Source organism: Danio aesculapii, chromosome 16 (assembly GCF_903798145.1).
Source record: "Danio aesculapii chromosome 16, fDanAes4.1, whole genome shotgun sequence".
Classification (NCBI taxonomy): domain Eukaryota; kingdom Metazoa; phylum Chordata; class Actinopteri; order Cypriniformes; family Danionidae; genus Danio; species Danio aesculapii.
This window is the reverse complement of record NC_079450.1, coordinates 24,062,730-24,084,215: the sequence shown is the minus strand read 5'-3', so window position 1 is coordinate 24,084,215 and position 21,486 is coordinate 24,062,730.

Genomic DNA, 21,486 nt, shown 5'->3' with positions numbered 1-21,486 from the left:
TCTCCAGTAAAAGTACGAAGATTTTCCTTTTTCCCAGAGTCCCAGTACTTGATCTTTATTGTATTTAAGTATTAAAATGTAAAATTACTTATCGATGAATTCATATTTATTTGTTATACACTGATAACAATACTGATTATTAATGATAATTCAAGAGTGCAAACATGTGAAAATAAATACAGCTTATAGCCTTGTATGAATCAGAAAATAATAAACATAAAATGGCCCCTATTTGTCACACACGAGCAGAAGGAGTTCCTGTGTAAATAGTTCGTAAAGCTGTTCTGACTTAAATTTTGGATTCATGAAATAGTTTCTAGTTTCAAGAGACTGATTTGATCTCTTGTTTTTTTTTTTTAAATCTATTTATTTCTTTATTTACATATTTTTATATCTTTGATACTTTTTTTTGCACATCTGAGTTAAACATAGCACTCGTCACAATTTTTATCTTGCCTTCCAATCCCACTGTACTTGTACAACTCAGTTTGTAAACCTAGTAAATTGTTTACTGGAGACTCACTCTGAGTCATTAACTGTAGACTTGCTTGGAATAGATCATTTGACTCAGTAGCAGATGTCATTGGTAATTAGAACCATATCACAAATGTAATCTTCAGTATGATTTGCAGGTGATGATTTCTCCAATACAAAATAACTTTTTACTCCACTACATTTATGAAAAAATGTAGCAAAGAGAGGTTGTTAGGGCTTAAAAGGAAAGTTCACCCAAAAATGAAAATGTGCTTGTACAAGTGTTGCTAAACCTTTATGAGTTTCTTTATTCTGTTGAACCTAAAAGAAGATATTTTGAAGAAAGCTCAAAGTCAATGGTTACATGTTTCAGCTTTCTTTTAAAATATCATTTTCTCATCTACAAGTTGTTGCAAACCTACAGTAAATGACATTTTTCTATTTTCCAACCTACAGTGGGTGACACTTTAAAAGGATTATTTCCTCTGCGTGTGGCGCCGCCATGGCACTTAGAGATTAAGAACGTGTTTTTAGGTGTAACAGTAGTTTGCGACTATGCCGCCAGGGGGCACAAAGGGACAAGATGCCAACGGACAGAAATACACAGTAGCTATAAATACTCTGCTACTTATAAATGAAGATGAAATAATGAAACAAAGCATTGTAAACCCTTCATAAATCATTAAAAACTTGTTAACAAGCTTTATTATATTGTAAACTTGATAAGTGCAATGATGATTCATTTTAGAAAGTAAAATTAATTTAATTTGACTTCGCAATATTCTCTTTAAACAGCTGTTTCTTCATGTCTGCAGACATTGATTTAAAAGATCAAAATAATAATAGGACGTCAGATACAGCACCCCTTGTGGCAGCTTTTACAACGCAGCTCATACTTTGTTGCGTTCCAACATATTTCGTGTACGTGCTCAGAATGGTTCATGCTTTAATGTGCGACCAAGATACACCCCTTGTGTTTGCACACACTGATTTGTGGCTGTTCGTTCCTTTACAGCCTTTCTAATGGAGTTTATTAGCATCTCAACAGCATTTCAGAGCATATGAAATCTGTCCTTTTTGAAGGGTGGCACTTTTCAATCTGGATCTGAAGAAATAGTCTTATTAGAGGCCTATTAAGCTGAGAAGTCGCAGACACATTCACAAAGAGTTTGATAAACGTTGCTTGCTATTTTCTGAGTGAAATGTAAGACATCAGTGATGTGCTAATCTGCGGCTGACAGCAACTGCATCAACTTTTAAAGACATAATCTGCTCTTAGACGGCTAGTGCACTTGTCTTATTTGATCTTCTTATTTGGTAGACTCTTGTGTGTGTGTCATATTTGTGTGCGCATGTTTGGATTCAACTTTCACTGTGTGTTTGGGAAAGAAAGAAAAAAATCTTTGCTCACGAAACGCCACTTTCTCTGTATTGATATTTCTGGGGCTCTTTCAACCTCTCTGCAAAATTCAGCCAATATCAAGTTATTACCATTGATCAGAGGCTATGGCAGATCTCAATGTGAAGACCATTGGATTAGATGACACACGGCTAAACACCAAAGTCTTTACGCTCTTAGATGGAATATCTGGTTCGTAATCACTGCGATAGCCTAAAGCCCATACTAATGCACTGAGGCTTTTAATTGTGGGTGGACTGTTTACATGTGCTACACATTGTTGTAAAAGTGTCTTGCCGATGTTTTCTTTTGTATATTATGTAGTAATTACAGATGTATTAATCTGTCATTTTAATGATGCTTTTCTTTTTTTAATAATCGCTCAAGGGCTACAACTGTTTTTCATATATCAAACACATGTTGAGTTTCCATGTACAGCCTGTTGGTAAATTTTGCATCTTTAACAATCAAATCCTCACCACCCATGTGGATATAGTGGAGAGAAATTATGGCTTTTGAGACACTAACGCATAGCAAATAACTAGCAGAACATCGTTATTATTATTATTGGTCACACTTTACAATAAGGTTTATTAGTTAATACTTTTACTAACATAAACTATATAAACAATACTTGTACAGCATTTATTAATCATAGTTCAACATTTACTAATGCATTATTAACATCCAATTTTATTTTTGTTAACATTACGCTCAAAATTAATTATTTTTTTTTTGCTTGTTCAAATTACTTATTTAAAATGAGCTGAAACAACACAATTCTTGAGATTTCATTGGCACGACTTAATATTTTGTAGTGATTGCATGTCCTTTATGGCATAATTAATTAAAATAGAAATAAAATAACTCATGAGCGCAATCTCGTGTCTCATCTCATCTCGTGGAGTAAGCGTCTTGTCTCACCCCCAATTAAAACCATATCTCTTTACTGATGTGCATGCTGGAGTTTATTCACTAATGGTCCGTTTCCACTGAGTGGTACGGTACGGTTCGGTCAGGTATGCTTTTAAGGTCGTTTCCAAAGGTACTTAAAAGCGAACGGTACCGTAGCAGGTTACATTGTAACCCTGTGTAACAGAAATTTATCTACAGCCACACAGAAGCACAGAATATGCACTCACTCTCTAAATGGTAAGGTTTAAAAATGTAATTAATACATATTAAAGCTCTTTAACATTATTAAATGTACATGCTGAGTCACTGATATGTGTTGGTTTTGAGTCACACTTCTAAAGTCTAATTTCAACTTGTTTATTTTATAGGGGAACTATCTGCTACTGTTTTCAGTAGTATGGCAGTAAATACCATGTACCTGTAGTAATCATTGTCAGTTTTCTGTTGTTCAGCAGCAAGAAATAGAAGGTATTTCTTATCAATTCGAGGTGTTGGTTAGAACAAAAACTCCTTTTAATATGAAGAATATTCCTTCTGTTGGGTGTCGTTACTTTTATATAGAACACAAATTAAATCAGCCTTTAGACTCTCAGTAGTGATTAATAAACCACACAGAACTGAGCTAAACTGAACTGAACTTAAACACTGAAAACTGTTTCAATTTACTATGATCTTCTATGTGAAGCTGCTTTGACACAATTTACATTGTAAAAGCGCTACACAAATAAAGGTGAATTGAATTGAACTAAATGTATTTTTCTTGTTATTACATGCATTAACTAACATCAACTAATACAACATCATTGTAAATTGTTGTTATTATTATTATTATTATTACTATTATTTTTATTATTATTATTACTCCATTAAAAAATTATTTTCACATTGTCAAAGGCAACATATTTAAATGTAACTTTCATTTACTGTATCATTATGACAATACATTCTTACATGATGTGTGCAATTCTTGCTGTGCCTTTGTGAAAATTAATAGTAATTTTATGACTGAAAATTGTGTTTGTACTATTATTATTATTATTATTATTATTATTATTATTATTATTATTATTATTATTATTATTATTATTATCATATAATAATTATATATATTATAACAATAATAAATGTTACTTCATGATATTAGTGGTTACTAAAAATAATAATCATAAGGCCTCTGCAAAAATACACATTATACAAATAATGAAAACAAAAATATTGCTATTAATGACTGTCAGAATATTTAAATCTGATCATGGAATAATAAAGCAATTGATTAAATGTAGTTTTATTTTTATTTTAATTGAGTGAATGCTTGTTTTAAGATGATACGGTTAGAATAGCTGTCAAAAATATGTTCAAGTGCAGAATAATATGCTAACCTGACTATTATATATACCCATATACGTGTGATTAATATTGTTGATATAATATAATATAATATAATATAATATAATATAATATAATATAATATAATATAATATAATATAATATAATACAGTACAATATAATTTGGTATGCAGTTGTAGATGTTGAATCAAATAAAATATTGCTGTCTAAAGTTTTTTTTATTTGTGTGTGTATGTATATATATATATATATATATATATATATATATATATATATATGACGATACAATGTATATACACCGATACAGATACACATTTATTTGCATTTTAAATGAACACACACCTGTGAATTCATTTGCTCACATTTTCTCATGTATATTAATAATATCATACTCTAAGTATCTGTTTATAACAGTGGTCATGCCAAGGCTTGCGTGTCCTTATGAATTGTGTGGTTCTCTGTGTCTTTCTTATCTGCAGATGTGGATGTGCTTGTGGGAGAGGTGCGGAGCAGGTCAGGATGGATAAGGCTTCCAGAGCTGAGTGAGTACAAATGCTCCATCAAAGACCCTAGCTGGAGCTCATCGCCCCCTAGAGACAGACAGCAGCACTGCAAATGCCTTTCTGAAACATACATATTTAAAGGCATAGTTCATACACACAAAAAATTGTCATCATTTACTCACTATCCACTTGTTTCAAACCAGTTTAATCCTTTTTTCATCTGTTGCGCACAAAATAGGAAATGCTGGAAAGCAGCAGCCATTGACTCCCATAGTATATTTTTTTCCTATGAATGTCAATGGCTCCAATGTTCACCAAAAATGTTGTATTGTGTTCAACAAAAGAAATGTTCAACTCAAACTTGAGGGTGAGTAAACAGTGAGGAAATTTACATCTATTACATCCATTACTACAGAACAACAACCATTACTAGCAGCATCTGCTACTTTTTCCTGTGCTTTAATGCACACATCAGTTTCCTAGCAACTTTCTGCTAACAAAAACACAACTTTCTTATAGCAAAAACAACCTGATTTCTGAAATGTCTTTCAAACTTTACCCCCCCCCCCCCCCCCTGAATTTTCAATGCTGTAAAAAATTTTTGCTCTCATTCTTGACCAACAATGTGAGTTACTGCCCTAACTTTTGGTGGCCATTAAGTAACTGGTGCAGAATTTTAGGCTGTATTACAAAAGTTATGGTATTTTTAGGGTAATTACATCATTAATTAAATGATTAATTAAACATTCAAAGCTGAACTCTGAAATCTCAATAGAAGCTTTGAATATAAATATGTCTAGACAAAAAATCTATTCGGTACAGTCTTGAACAGTCAGGATGACAGCTGTGGCCATTCTAGTACACTGTAAACAATATCTGTGTATTAACAGTTTCAGTATATTGTGATTCACAAGTGTTTTCCATTTATTTATCATTGTGAATTGCATTATAGGGCTTGATCTCTGCTCTGTCGACTTTTGATGTTGAAAATTGAACTCTACAGTTTGAGAAAGTGACTCATTGACACTTTAGTATAGTTTGAAATAATATAATTTATAAGAAAAAAATAATATACAGAGAAATAGGTCTGTAAAATATCAGGAAATCTACTGGCAATTTATTAAAAGGATTTTGTACCATAATACACAACACCAACACACACAATATATCACTTTAAACTATTATAAAGTTAATGAAAGTAAATTTTTCAAACTTTTTATAAGGTTAAACTTTACTGAAAGAAATATCAAGGTCCCATAATGCAATTCAAAAGCATAAATAAATAAAAAAGTACAGAAAACTGCAAATTTACAAATACTTTTACTTCTAGAATTCCAGTAGTTCCAGTATTAATAGCTCAGTTTAAAATAAAAACAGTTCAGATAGTTTTGGCTGTGTGAGTTTTAGCAGAGACACTGCTCTCGGCCATGTGAGTGTGTTTGTTTCAGTGCATGATGTGTTATATAAAGAGTCGGAGAGATTTGGTGTGTGCGTGTGTGTGTGTGTGTGTGTGGCGGTAAGGGACAGGAGGGGCAGAGCAGAAATCAAATCACTTAATTGCTGCATTTTTCATCTCCATCTTTTGTTTTATGGCAGCGCTGGGCTCTAAAGTAGCCGTGTGTGATTCATGGTTGTCAGGCAGGCAGCGAGCAGCGCCATCCCTCACCAGGCAGCGCCGGCCCTACACCACACCAGCGCTATTACCCAGATGAATATGCCTCTGCCTCGCTCTCCCCAAAGCCCACACACAACCGACCAGCTAATGCTAACACTGAGCACTGCTACTGGGACTACAAACAGTGACTGACAGAAGAGGTAAACGAAAGATAGAGAGGAATGTGGAAATAAATACAGAGATAGTGACAGAAATACTAATTAAGACATTTCATGATAAGCAATAAGAGTCGTATGTGTGTGTGCAGATCTGTTTAGGTTGTAAAACAGATGCGACTGGTTCTTAATGCTCATTGGTCAGCACACTGATGCGATGGCTACTTTTTTGAGGGCTAGCAAAGTTTACAAGTTTAAGTTTAACATGACTTGAGTTCAGAATCCTGAGCTAATATTTAGTTTTCTATAGCAACAGAGTGAATTCCAGACAGTACTGAGATTAAAGCAGCTGACTTGTGTAGGACTCGACCCCTAGGCTGAATATACTGTGTATCATATTAGTCGATACTGGTATTGATCAGTAGTAGATATGCACTGATACACACACTCTCACACATCTGTATGTATTTTTGTATATAAAGAGTTCACTTGCGGGGCTGCATGGTGGCACAGTGGGTAGCATGTTCGCCTCACAGCAAGAAGGTCGCTGGTTCGAGCCTCGGCTGGGTCAGTTGGCGTTTCTGTGTGGAGTTTGCATGTTCTCCCCTTGTTTGTGTGGGTTTCCTCCGGGTGCTCTAATATAATATGCTATAATATAATATAATTTATTGTTTCTCAGAGATGGGTTGCGGCTGGAAGGGCATCCGCTGCGTAAAAACGTGCTGGATAAGTTGGCGGTTCATTCCGCTGTGGCAACCCCAGATTAATAAAGGGACTAAGCTGACAAGATAATGAATGAATATATAATATAATATAATATAATATAATATAATATAATATAATATAATATAATATAATATAATATAATATAATATAATATAATGCATCCTTACTGAACAAAAGTGTTATTATTTTATTTTAATTTCTTCTGTTGTTTTTAAAATTCATATTTTTGAACAGTTGCTAATGGACATTGCATTTCGCATGCTCATACTTCCAATTTTTACATTTAAATTCAGTCCTGCAGTGCTCCCTTGAATACATAAATCACATCTATTTTAAATATTTTATAAAGAAACACTTGTAATTTAATTCATTTCATTTTAAAAAGACTCAAAATGGATAATCATTTTGTACATTAGAAAATTGGCTAAAATGAAATGTAAAATTCCTTTTTAAATATATTTTTTTAGGATTTTAATGTGAACCAAAAAAATAAACAAAAAACAATATAGTTTTGTATTAAAAAAATTATATACACTATCGGTCAAAAGTTTGGGGTGAGGTTTTTAAAAATGTTTTTTAAAGAAATGTATTCTGTGCATTAAGGTGACATTTATTAAATGTAAAAAAAAAAAAAAAATCAATTGTGAAATATTTATTAAAATTGTAAATGACTACTTTCTGGTGGCAGTTCTGTAGTACTACTGTATGTAGTTTCAAATGAAAATATTACTCCAGTCATTGCTTTTATTACTATTCCCATTAATAATAATAATAATAGCAATAATAATAATAATAATAATAATAATAATAATATTAGAGTGGTTTCTGAAGGAGCATGTGACTCTAAAGACTGGAGTAATGAAGCTGAAAATTCATCTTTAAAATTACTGGAATAAATTGTTAATATATTTTTTTAATAAATTGTACTATAAACTACTTTTGAACAGTTATTTTATAGCACAATAACATTTCACAATTTTACCATTTTTACTGTGTATTTGATGAAATAAATGCAGCCTTGGTTTAAACATTTAAAAATCATACTGACCCCAAACTTTTGACCGGTGGTGTGTATGTAATTAACTAAGTAACTTACCTAAAAGTTAAATTGCTAATATTTCTACCCAATTTTATTCCTAAAATTTTTATTATGAAGCATCAGTGTTCAAAGAAATACAGCAGTAAAGTCTGTGCTATATTATGAATGTGTGGTTATTTACACAATTTAGCATGACTTCTCATGCCTGAAATGAGGCACTTAGTATTTATATTGTTGTATTTCAGTAATAACATCTCTTTTTCCAGTGGTGGTGTGGTCTGTTGCTGTGAGTCAGTCTTCAGGTCAGCTAGAATCTGCTGTGAAGGAGCTTCTTCTGTTTAAATCAATAGGCTTGTCTTTCTGCGCGGGGTCCTTTTTTCTGTTCGGCGAGCTCAACTCCCGCACACTGAGAGTGTGGAAGTGTGTGTGTGCCGCTGTGAATGTGTACAGCGGGGAGTGCTGGTCAGTTCAGCAGCTTTCATCAGCCTAGAAACAGAGCGAAGGGCTTTTGTCAGTGAGTTTGCCTCCCTTTTGGCTTCATGCACGCTGCAGACACTTGAAGAGGGAGAAACCTCTGTGCTGGTTGAGCTCAGTTCTCTTCAGTTTCTTCTGAACTTCACACAGTAAGACAGTTGTTTGTTTGAAGCTAGTAGACGCTTCTAGAGTTGCAGCGGTGGAGGATTTTAGGGCACTTACACACATCTATCCTTGCTACTGTTCGCATTCATCTCAATGTCAGTTGCCTGGCTGGAGCAGGACCTCCCAAAGTGGTGCGATTTTAAGGACTTTGCACTATAAATTTTGAAAAGTTTTCACAATTTAAATAACCTTTTTTATCTTTATGTTTTTCTATTGACAGATGCAGGATTTTTTGTAACACTAAAGAATTTTGCTAAATTTAGTTAATTGTTACTTTAGTTAAATTTTTTTTACTAACCTCAGGGTTCAAGGATTGCTAGGCAAAGATTAATGACAATTATATATAATAATATGTGTTAGTATTATATAGGGGATGCGGTGGCGCAGTAGGTAGTGCTGTCGCCTCACAGCAAGAAGGTTGCTGGTTCGAGCCTCGGGTGGGTCAGTTGGCGTTTCTGTGGGGAGTTTACATGTTCTTCCCGTGTTCGTGTGGGTTTCCTCTGGGTGCTTCTGTTTCCCCCACAGTCCAAAGACATGCGATACAGGTGAATTGGGTAGGCTAAATTGTCTGTAGTGTATGAGTGTGTATGGATGTTTCCCAGAGATGGGTTGCAGCTGGAAGGGCATCCGCTGCGTAAAACATATGCTGCATAAGTTGGCGGTTCATTCCTCTGTGACGACCCCAGATTAATAAAGGGACTAAGCCAAAAAGAAAATGAATGAATGAATGAGTATTATAGATGTTTATTATGCATATGTGATACACACACATGCATAGAAACAAAACTATACTAAATAATTTAGCTAAATAGATTTAAATTTTATATATAATTTGTGTCATATACATATACACTCACCGGCCACTTTATTAGGTACACCTGTCCAACTGCTCGTTAACGCAAATTTCTAATCAGCCAATCCCATGGCAGCAACTCAATGCATTTGAGCATGTAGACATGGTCAAGCCGATCTGCTGCAGTCCAAACCGAGCATTAGAATGGGGAAGAAAGGTGATTTAGATGACTTTGAACGTGGCATGGTTGTTGGTGCCTGACCGGCTGGTCTGAGTGTTTCAAAATCTGCCGATCTACTGGGATTTTCACGCACAACCATCTCTAGAGTTTACAGAGAATGGACAGAAAAAGAGAAAATATCCAGTGAGCAGCAGTTCTGTGGGCACAAATGCCTTGTTGATGCCAGAGGTCAGAGGAGAATGGCCAGACTGTTTGAGCTGATACCAAATAACCCTAACTCAAATAGCCACTAGTTACAACCGAGGTCTGCAGAAGAGCATATCAAAATGCACGACACGTTGAACCTTGAGGCAGATGAGCTACAGCAGCAGAAGACCACACCGGGTGCCACTCCTGTAAGCTAAGAACAGGAAACTGAAGCCACAATTCGAACAGGCTCACCAAAATTGGACAATAGAAAATTGGATAAACGTTGCCTGGTCTGATGAGTCTTGATTTCTGCTGCAACATTCAGATGGTATGGTCAGAATTTGGCATCAACAGCATGAAGGCATGGATCCATCCTACTTTGTATCAATAGTTCAGGCTGGTTGTGGTGGTATAGTTGTGTGGGGTATCTTTTCTTGCCACACTTTGGGCCCATTAGTACCAATTGAGCACTGTGTCAACGCCTCAGCCTACCTGAGTATTGTTGCTGTCCATTCCTTTATGACCACAGTGTTCCCATCCTCTGATGGCTACTTCCAGCAGGATAACGCGCCATGTCATAAAGCATGAATCATCTCAGACTGGTTTCTTGAACATGACATTGAGTTCAATGTACTCAAATGGCCTCCGCAATCACCAGAACTCAATCCAATAGAGCGTGGTGGAATGGGAGATTTACATCATTGATGTGCAGCCGACAAATCTGCTGCAACTGCATGATGCTATCATGGAGCAAAATCTCTGAGGAATATTTCCAGTACCTTGTTGAATCTATGGCACGAAGGGTTAAGGCAGTTCTGAAGGCAAAAGGGGGTCCAACACAGTACTAGTAAGCTGTACCTAATAAAGTGGCCGGTGAGTGTATATTTTATACTTAAAAATAAATAAACATTTTCTAAAATATGGGCAAGTGTGTATTTATATACATAATAACTATGCACAGGACACACACATGTACAGTGTATTGTCAAAACATACTTTTATTTTGGAAGCGCAATACATTTATTTGTAAATTATTATTTTTGATATTAATACTTATAATTTAATAACACTGTTAAGCATATTGTTAGTAAATCAAGGGAATCAATGCTTCAGAGCAGTTATGTATTTATTTTATATACTATATTACAAAGTTTAAAATGATACTGCGCTAAATGCTGTGCTATATTGTAAAGGATGTTTATCTTTTTTTGGCTACTGTTTGCAGTCATCACAGTGTCAGTTACTTGGCTGGAACACAAACTAACAAAAATATGTAATTTCTCTGCAGTCCTCTTGCCAGACATTTTGTAAGCCAATAAGGTGAGCCGTAAATGTCATGTGGCTAATGAATTTGGAGTGTCATGTCAGTGCTGATTGGCTGATGGCTGAACCGTGACTTAAAAGGTGGCAGATAGGGAGAAATATAAGTCCATTTCATGCTTTAAACAACCCTCAAAAGAAAGCTTTTCTCTCTCAAACCCTCAACCACACAAAGGACGGGTAAGGATAGGTGTTGTATTTGTGTTGTATTTTGTTTAAACTTTTATTTTATTTTATTTTATTTTATTTTATTTTATTTTATTTTATTTTATTTTATTTTATTTTATTTTATTTTATGTTATTTTATTTTATTTATTTATTTATTTATTTATTTATTTATTTATTTATTTAATTTAATTTTATTTTGAATGCACTTTATCATAGGAGTGTCATTAAATATTTGTATGGGTTCTAATTTACATTTCTATATAATTGTTTTTTAGAATATTGTTGTGTTTAAGTTATTATAATATAATATTATTGTGGAACATTTCAGTAATAAAATAAATCCATTTAAATAGTTTGAACTGTTTAATAAGGTTTAGTTTATTATACAGTTGATGTCAAATTTACCCCCCCCCCCCCCTTGAATTTAGTTATTTATTTTTTAAATATTTCCCAAATGATGTTTAACAGAGCAAGGAAATTTTCACAATATGTCTGATAATATTTTTTCTTCTGGAGAAAGTCTTATTTGTTTTATTTCGGCTGGAATAAAAGCAGTTTTGAATTTGTTTTAAAGCCATTTTAAGGTCAAAATTATTTGCCCCTTTATATTTTTTCTCGATAGTCTACAGAACAAACCATCGTTATACAATAACTTGCTTAAGTACCCTAATCTGCCTAGTTAACCTAATTAACCTAGTTAAGCCTTTAAATGTCACTTTAAGCTGTATAGAAGTGTCTTGAAAAATATCTGGTCAAATATTATTTACTATCATTATGACATAGATAAAATAAATCAGTTATTAGAAATGAAGTTGAAAAAATCTTCTCTTCATTAAACAGAAATTAGGGAAAAAAATAAACAGGGGGGCTAATAATTGAGGGGGTTAATAATTCTGACTTAAATTGTATATCTATATATTTTTGGGGAGCGGTCACCTTTAATTACATTACAGATATGCTCATTGAATACAGATCATAGGATCATTGGGATGTTTAGCTGAGCTTTTACTGAATGAACACTGTGCTACGTCCCACAGATGGAACTATTATGTCTTTCTTTTCTTTTTCATTCTTTTATAACCTGTTTTAACACATTTTCATCTGTTTTTAATCACTTTTAATTCTTTTAATCATTTTTATTTTCTTCTTTCTTTTCTTCTTGTTTATGTAAAACAATTTGAATTACCATTGTGTATGAAATGTGCTATATAAATAAACTTGCCTTGCCTTTCCTTAATAGACAGGACAAAAACTGGGATCCTATAGGATTTTCTAACCCAAAGAAATCTGTTAAATTCAGATTCACACCAATCTCGTCTCACATCATGCTTTACATTGATTTACTACCCCTGCCACTAGTTCAGGTCGTCCTATACTCTTCTCTATTCAGTTTAGTGTTTCCAGCATATATCAGACAAATTACAGTAAATACACTGTACTCCAAAAGAACTGCTTTGTAATTACACTGCTACAACATGTAACAAAATTTAGTTGGCTCATTCCAAAACCCCGCGGTTTATTATTACCTTCCTGTAGTGCAGTGCATAAAAAAAAAACATAACTCTTGTCAAACGGCTTTAAATTATGAATAGTTTGACAAGCTACGCTTTCAAAGTAGTTTCCTCAACAACGATGACAGTGAAACAACAAAGGCACATGTACCTGCCCTTCGGCACACACATACACACACACACACACACACACACACACACACACACACACAGACACATACTCATGCAGGATATCACTGTTTCTGATGGAGAAGCGACACACACACACACGCACACACACTTATATTTTAGATGAGTTTCTTCACAGAAGGTGGTTCATTTTTTTGATCCTGCGTGTGTATTTGGACACTCTGTCTTTAAATATTCATCTCAAGGTCAAAGGAGAGAGCGTTTGATGTTCATATCATGCTTTCTCTCAGCGCACTCAGTGCTAGCCAATGTGTGTTATCGCTGACGCTCAACTCTCAATGTCATTGGATTGTGTGTGTAAGTTGTATCGTATTTTCAATGTGCCTGATCCAAAATGCCATGTGGTTAAGTGGCCTGCTCCGGGGAGTCCTTATTATCCGAGTAATTCATCACTCCTTACCACACACACACATGTGCGCTCCACACACACACACACAGTTGGGCCCAAAACACCACTAATATGTTATTTACTCCACTCAACTGTCACAGTCCTAAAGAATAGGGACAGAAAGAGGAAGAAAATGAAGTCGGAGCAGCGCAGGACTGAATTGAGAACTTAATCAGGAGATGTATGAAGTAAATCTGAGTGAGTTTATAATGAGCGGATGTACTGCTAGACGCGTACTCTCAGTAATGATGAACATGTTGTCCATCTGAGACTCATCCATGTTCTCTCATCTTCCTCAAGCTGTCACACACACACACACACGCATACGCACACACTCTGAACTAGAAGACTTTCCACTCTTCTACCAGCTCATGCATTTTTTATTCTTACTGTTCAAAAGTTTTTGAAAGAAGTCTCTTTTTCCCACTATGGTTGCATTTATTTGATCAAAAATAAAAAAGTGAAGTGGCAATATTGTGAAGCCGTATTTTATTTTAATGTTTATAGTATATGTTATATTTTCAGAATTATTACTTCAGTGTCACATGATCCTTCAGAAATTATTATAATGCTGAAGATCAAGATTCATATTGTTATCAATGTCAAATAGATTTGTGCTGCTTAAACTTTTAGTGGAAACCAAGATGCACGTTTGAAGTGTTCTTTGACTTTGTAACTTTGTAACCTTGTTAAATCAAAATAGTAATTTCTTAAAATAGTAATTAGGCTACTAACTGCATACAATTGTACAGAAGTGCATTATATCAAAATATCCTCAGTGCACTACAAATATTAGGCTTCCAAAATTGTGTTTTTCAGTAATGCTACAACAGGTCCAATTTTAGTTCCCCATAGAACCTTTCAGTGAAGAGTTCTTATAAGAAAAAAAATTGTCCTAGTATAAAGAACATTTTAGTAATCTAAATAACGTTTTGTGCTATGAGTATGTTTACATGGACACCAATAAGCAGATTTTAATCCGATTGAGACACTACTCTGTTTAAGAGTCCTGTAAACAGAGTTTTTTGATTCATTTAATCCACCTAAAGTCATAATCGAACTAAACTGAAATTTTATTAAGATGTGAAGTTTTTTTTTTCATTTGGCATGCAGTAAAAAATTCTATTAAAACAACACTCTTCCAGCAGTTCAAACTCGCATCCAATATCTCATTTGTCACGGGGGCATGAATGAAATGTTCCTGAATGAAAGTGAAAGTGTCAAACTGCAGTTAAAGTTGACAAACTAAAAATGAAACACCCGAAATTACATGAAACTCCGGAGGAAACGTGGATAGCGTGGTGATGCAATGACGTTAATCGAATTATGTGCTATAACATGTAAAGCGGGGTCATAAAAGGAACATTCAGAAAGCAACTCATGTAAATGCCTTAATCATATTACTGACTTATTCAGATTAAGGCAAATAATTTTTTTTAACCTTCCAGAAATTGTAATTTAAACTGTAACGATTAAATATCAAAGGCCCTAAAATAAAATGGAATAAAAAATGAATTATACAAAATACAATACAATAGATACATACTGATTGATTGATTGATTGATTGATTGATTGATTGATTGATTGATTGATTGATTGATTGATTGATTGATTGATTGAATTATTAGTCCCTTTAAGTTATATATATATATTTTTTTTCGATAGTCTACAGAACAAACCAGCATTATACAATAACTTGCCTAATTACCCTAACCTGCTAAGTTAACCTAATAACCTAGTTAAGCCTTTAAATGTCACTTTAAGCTGTATAGAAGTGTCTTAAAGAAAAATCTAGCAAGATATTTACTGTCATCATGGCAAAAATAAAATAAATCCGTTATTAGAAATGAGTTATTAAAACTATTATGTTTAGAAATGTGTTGAAAGAAAATCTTCTCTTTGTTAAACAGAAATTGGGGAAAAAAATAAACAGGGGGGCCAATAATTCTGACTTCAAGTGTATATGTTATACAGTTCACTTACTGTTTGGTATTGTCTTGTGACTGAATAATACATAGGTTAGTATAAGCTGCATTCAGCCGTTTCTCTTTCTGCAAGCTTTGCTTTTAAGTAAAACGTTATATAAAAAAGTAAAAAGTAATAATAAGTAAATTATTAAAGCTCAGATCAATGATTTTTATCCAACTGTTCACTTTTGTGGCATTGTAATAAGCATGATAATATACAATCAGGTGGTTGTTTTTGCAGAATAAAGCCATTCTGTCTTAGGTTGTTTTCAGTCACGTGGTTCTGGTGACGCGCGTGAATGGGAGACATAGAGGAAAGTCTATATTTTTGCCATTTATACCATATTTCAAAGGAGATATAAATAGAAAATAACCACATATGTTAGGCATGATCCTTATATCATGAAGAGGGCCGAGTTTTCTGCTGAACTAAAAAAATTGTGCCTGTCATCGAGACGGTAGATACTGTTTAAGCTATTACATTACATGAAAAAATAAATACTATAGTGTTTGGAAGCAAACTATAGATAATTACTTAAATTAAACTGTTGAAGTAATAATATTGTTGCTGTGGTATGACAAAACGGTGGTAATAAACTAATTATTCAGCAGGCTTCAGTTCTCTATGCTATAATTATACACCATCACAATACACCACAATGCACCAAGGGTTGCATTTCTTTTTTGTTCTGTCGACAAACTTACCATCAACAAACATTCACCATTGCTGCGCATCTCAATGTTCACGTTACGGTTGTTTATTCTGCTTGAACGCCAGTAAAAATGATTGCAAAACAAGACGGATTTCATTGCAGCAATTACATGGCAGGGTACATTATTTATATTCTCCTGGATTTTGTATAATTGTGGTAGGTGTTTGGATCTGATTTTTACATAACACATTAACATATAATAAACATAGCTAGGCCTGCATATAATCTTTATTAGGTCAGTCAAAAGAATTATCGCATGAAAAAAAGTTTGTACACATGGATGTATTGTAAAACTTTTGGAAGTCCATAAAAGCTGTTCGGCATTTCTTATATTGGCCGTTTTGAACAATCATAAACAACATAAAACAGAAACATTTTGATGTTCTGATAGCGATTCCTATATAGAAGAATCACTTCCACGTCATGTGAAAACTATCTATACAACAGCTCAATTTGTTATGCTGGTATTTAGTATGGAACCGCGTGTATGTTATGTATTGATTATCAACATAAACATTAATAATGACATTCTTTTCATATTAATTTGATTATTTTATGTCTTTTTTCCACTTTAAACTTAATTTATTGGTTATGAAAAGCAGCTGCCCAATTGGGCCTAAATGAGTTAAATAAACTGACATAAGCCATATATCTCAGAGCAGTTGATCTGCGTGTGCTGCGTCTCTTCTGTTTCTCACCTCTCACTGTCATAAGACGCTTCAGTGTAATGTCAGCCAGCAGAGCAACAGCGCAGCATCAATAGCTAGTGTCAGTCACAGTGCTGTTTGAATCAGCAGCCTGTCAGACGACTGTTGTTCTCTCTGATTTTACATATGTCACCAACACCGACATCTGATGCCATCACTCCACACCGGCACAGACGCTGAGTACACAAAGATGTACACAGTGTGCTTCATTCAGGGCCTTATTTGCGTGGTTTTCCAGCTTTTTAGTAACTTATTGACCAAAGAACAAAAAACTGGTTTCTCAAGACACGTATGCTATCAGAGTTTTGGCACAGTTACAACTCTGCTCCCATAAGGCTGTGTAGTGACATTTAGCATCAAGTCTATTTAGTCCCATGGTCCATAGAGTATAGTTGCTAATCTGTGTAGAGTTCTCTGAACAGCTGGATTCATGTTAAACCCCTGTCATGTGTGGGGTTTGATACAGGGCTCAGCTAGTGTCGTGTGTTGTGTTGTGGGACACATCCAGGGGCAATTTGTTTTAAATGATTATTTATGCAGTGCAAGTTTAGAAGTCCTCCTTACGACCTTTTCTTTCTCCTCAAAGAAAGAAAGAAAGAAAGAATAAAAGAAAAAGAAAGAAAGACAGGAAATAAATAAATAAATAAAGAAAGACAGGAAAGAAAGAAAGAAAGAAAGAAAGAAAGAAAGAAAGAAAGAAAGAAAGAAGAAAAAGAAAAAAGAAAGAAAAAGAAAGAAAGACAGAAATAGAAAGAAAGAAAAGAAAGAAAGAAAGAAAGAAAGAAAGAAAAAGAAAAAAGAAAGAAAAAAGAAAGAAAGACAGAAAGAAAGAAAGAAAGAAAGAAAGAAAGAAAGAAAAAAAGAACAAGAAAGAAAGAAAGAAAGAAAGAAAGAAAAAGGAAAGAAAAAAAGAAAGAAAGAAAGAAAGAAAGAAAGAAAGAAAGAAAGAAAGAAAGAAAGAAAAAAGAAAAAAGAAAGATAAAAATAGAAAGAAAGAAAAAGAAAGAAAGAAAGAAAGAAGTTAAGAAAAAGAAAGAAAAAAGAAAGAAAGAACAAAGAAAGACAGAAAGAAAGAACAAAGCAAGAAAGAAAGAAAGAAAGAAAGAAAGAAAAAAGAAAGAAAGAAAGAAAAAAAGAAAAGAAATAAAAAAGAAAGAAAAAAAAGAAAGAACAAAGAAAGACAGAAAGAAAGAACAAAGCAAGAAAGAAAGAAAGAAAGAAAGAAAGAAAGAAGAAAGAAAGAAAGAAAGAAAGACAAGAAAGAAAGATAGAAAAGAAAGAAAGAAAAAGAAAAGAAAAAGAAAAAGAAAGAAGAAAGAAGAAGATAAAGAAAAAGAAGAAAGAAAGAAAAGAAAGAAAGAAAAGAAAGAAAGAAAAGAAAGAAAGAAAGAAAGAAAGAAAGAAAGAAAAAGAAAGAAAGATAAAAATAGAAAGAAAGAAAAAGAAAGAAAGAAAGAAAGAAAAAGAAAAAAGAAAGAAAGAAAGATAAAAATAGAAAGAAAGAAAAAGAAAGAAAGAAAGATAAAAATAGAAAGAAAGAAAAAGAAAGAAAGAAAGAAAGAAAGAAAAGAAAGAAAGAAAGAAGAAAGAAAAAGAAAGAAAAAGAAAGAAAAGAAAGAAAAAGAAAGAAAGAAAGAAAAAAGAAAGAAAGAAAGAAAGAAAGAAAGAAAGAAAGAAAGAAACGCTGGAATCAAATCCACACAATCGATTTAGGTTGAGACAACATAAAGGTATTAAGTTAACTTATTAGTTTTTTACAAATGTAAGTGGATTGAACATAAAACTATTAAGTTGTTTAAAGAATTTTTGGCTTAAAATCAAGATCACGATTTTCTCATGATTCTGGGGTTATTATGAGTCGGCTATTTTAGTGTTATTTCTGTTAAACAGCGATAATATGTGTAGGTCTTCAGTCGGTTAAAATGCTACATTTTGTAAATACTTGGAATGGTGGACTTGAATAGACTTTAACTTTGTCCTGGTTGTTAATGCACAGTAAAGCGATGGCATCAGAATACAACTATTCATAATTCTTAAGATGAATTATTATGATTGAGACATGTGCTTGTCATTTATTATTGACAACATTATCAGACCATTTTTTTCACTGGTAAATAAAACATTTGTCATCAGATTCCTCTTTTATCATATTTGTGTTCTCTTTTATTATATTTATTATATAGGCTAGAGTAGTTATACTAACACTGTTAAACATTTATTCTCACCCACAACACTGTCCTAATCATAACTCTAAAATGCGCTATGATCATTTAAATGATGTGCGCACTTTCGGTTTCAATTTCACTGCCGAGTGCGCTCATGTCATGGCTGCCGTCATTCAGAGAAAAGTAGAAACACACATGCAAATTATGTGCGGCTCCCAAACAATCGCTCAAAGCATCTTTTTTTTTTTTTAAGCTAAGTAGGTACATTTGGCTGCATTTCGTCTTTAAAACGAACGCTACGAGGAGGTATGACACTGTTTCTTTTCGCACTTACCAGCTGATCGCTTACCTCTGTATGGATGGTTTTTCAGATGTTACCAGTTTGTCCAGTGGCTCGCTGTGTACGTTGGCGGAGTTGAGATGCAGAGAGGAGTTAAGCGTGACGACGGGGTTTGATTCCGGCAAAGAACGGTTTCAGAAAGTGGGTAAGACAAAATCAAAAGCCAAAAAATAACAAGTAAATAACAGGGTGAGAATGAGGTTGAAAATGTGGTCAAAATCAGGCAAGGGCTTTTCTTTTTCTGGATTGCTTTTGATAATACTTTCATTTGGGTTAAGGGAATGGGTGGTTGGGTCAATCTGTGCTTTTGAAAACACTATCGGTTGGGTTTAGGGAAGGAGGAGGGTGGATTAGTCGATCAGTTAGTCAGTCAGTCAGTCGACAGCTGCCTCTGGTGGAATTACGCAAGAACAGCAGATGCGAATGGCACTCGCTAGAGAAATTTGAGGTCTCAAAAAACACACAGCGGACACTGGTGGATTCTCAAAAACTGCAAAAACATGTACTTGCTGGGATGTATTTAGTGCTCTCCAGAAATGTATACAGGGGTAAGTTTTCAGAATAAGCCTGGGTTGGTTTTCTTTCTCTGTTCACTGCAGCAAAACTAACCATTTTACACTGATTTAGAGCGTACACATTGGCAGGTTGGTGACGCAGTGGCGCTATAGGTAGTGCTGTCCCCTCACATCAAGAAGGTCACTGGTTCAAGCCTCGGCTGGGTCAGTTGGCATTTCTGTGTGGAGTTTGCATGTTCTCCCTGCATTCGCATGGGTTTCCTCTGGGAGCTCCGGTTTCCCCCACAGTCCAAAGACATGTGGTACAGGTGAATTGTGTAAGCTAAATTGTCCGTAGTTTATGAGTGTGAGTGAGTGAGTGAGTGTGTATGGATGTTTCCCAGAAATAAGTTGTGGCTGGAAGTGCATCCGCTGCGTAAAACATGTGCTGGATAAGTTGGCGGTTCATTCCGCTGTGGCGACCCCGGATTAATAAAGGGACTAAGCCGAAAAGAATATGAATAAATGACATTGGCAGGTTCATCAGTGTGTGTCACAAGGTTTACATATATATTTTTTATTGCATTTATATTTTTATCCTCACACACCGTTTCAGTTTAGCATTCTCTTTACTTTTTATTTCATAGTATGGATTTAGTTCACATTTTTACATTGTTTCAGAACTGCAACTTTCTCCAGAAATCTCACCGCTTGACTTTAAAGCATACAGTACCGTGACTTTACAAAGTTTACAAAATACATGTCACAACGTGTCTTTAAAACTTATATGAACTGTTCATATTGTATTGTATATTTGCGACTTAATACAAGAAACCCAAGAGATCTCACAATGCAGTTTTGGAAACACCTTCTACAGTATACCTGTTTTATTTGCTTAAAGGCATTTTGAGCAGTATATTTATTCTCTGTTCACTGCAGCCAAGCCAAATCACACTTCTTAGGCCTGTTTAAGGTGTACATGTTGTCAGGTACAGTGCGTGACTGTGCAACAGCAGCCTTGAGTCTTGAGTTATACTTGCGTTCACATGTGAGGGTTGTTGTCGGTGGGAGGGTGAGATTTGGGGGTGTTGGAGCTGGTGAGTGTGGATCTGACAGGAGGCTGGATGGGAGAGAGAGCCTGAGGGGAGCTTGGCAGGGGGCCTGGCGCTGACCCAATACGGGCCCGCTGGTCTTTGATGCTCCGGGGCTTCCAGGGCAGCTGGGGGTGCGAGTGGGGGGAGAGTGAAACATGCAGGGGGGGAAAAAAAGGTTACCTGTGGATCTGCCGACCTTCAGCGCGGAGCGGGGAGAGGAAGCTTTGAAGTGAAGCCAGGTTGAAGAGCAGCATCGATCGCCAGGGAGCAGAAAGAGAAGGAGAGCCAGGGAGATGTAGATATTGAGGATGGCATGAGAAATACAGGGGAGGGAAGGAGGAATATGAAAGAAGGATGGCGAGGGCAAGACCACGAAACAGCGCTGTAAAATAGAAGAATATTTAGCTCTTCACTGGGATGTCGGGATGTATTTTAACACACTGAATGGATATTT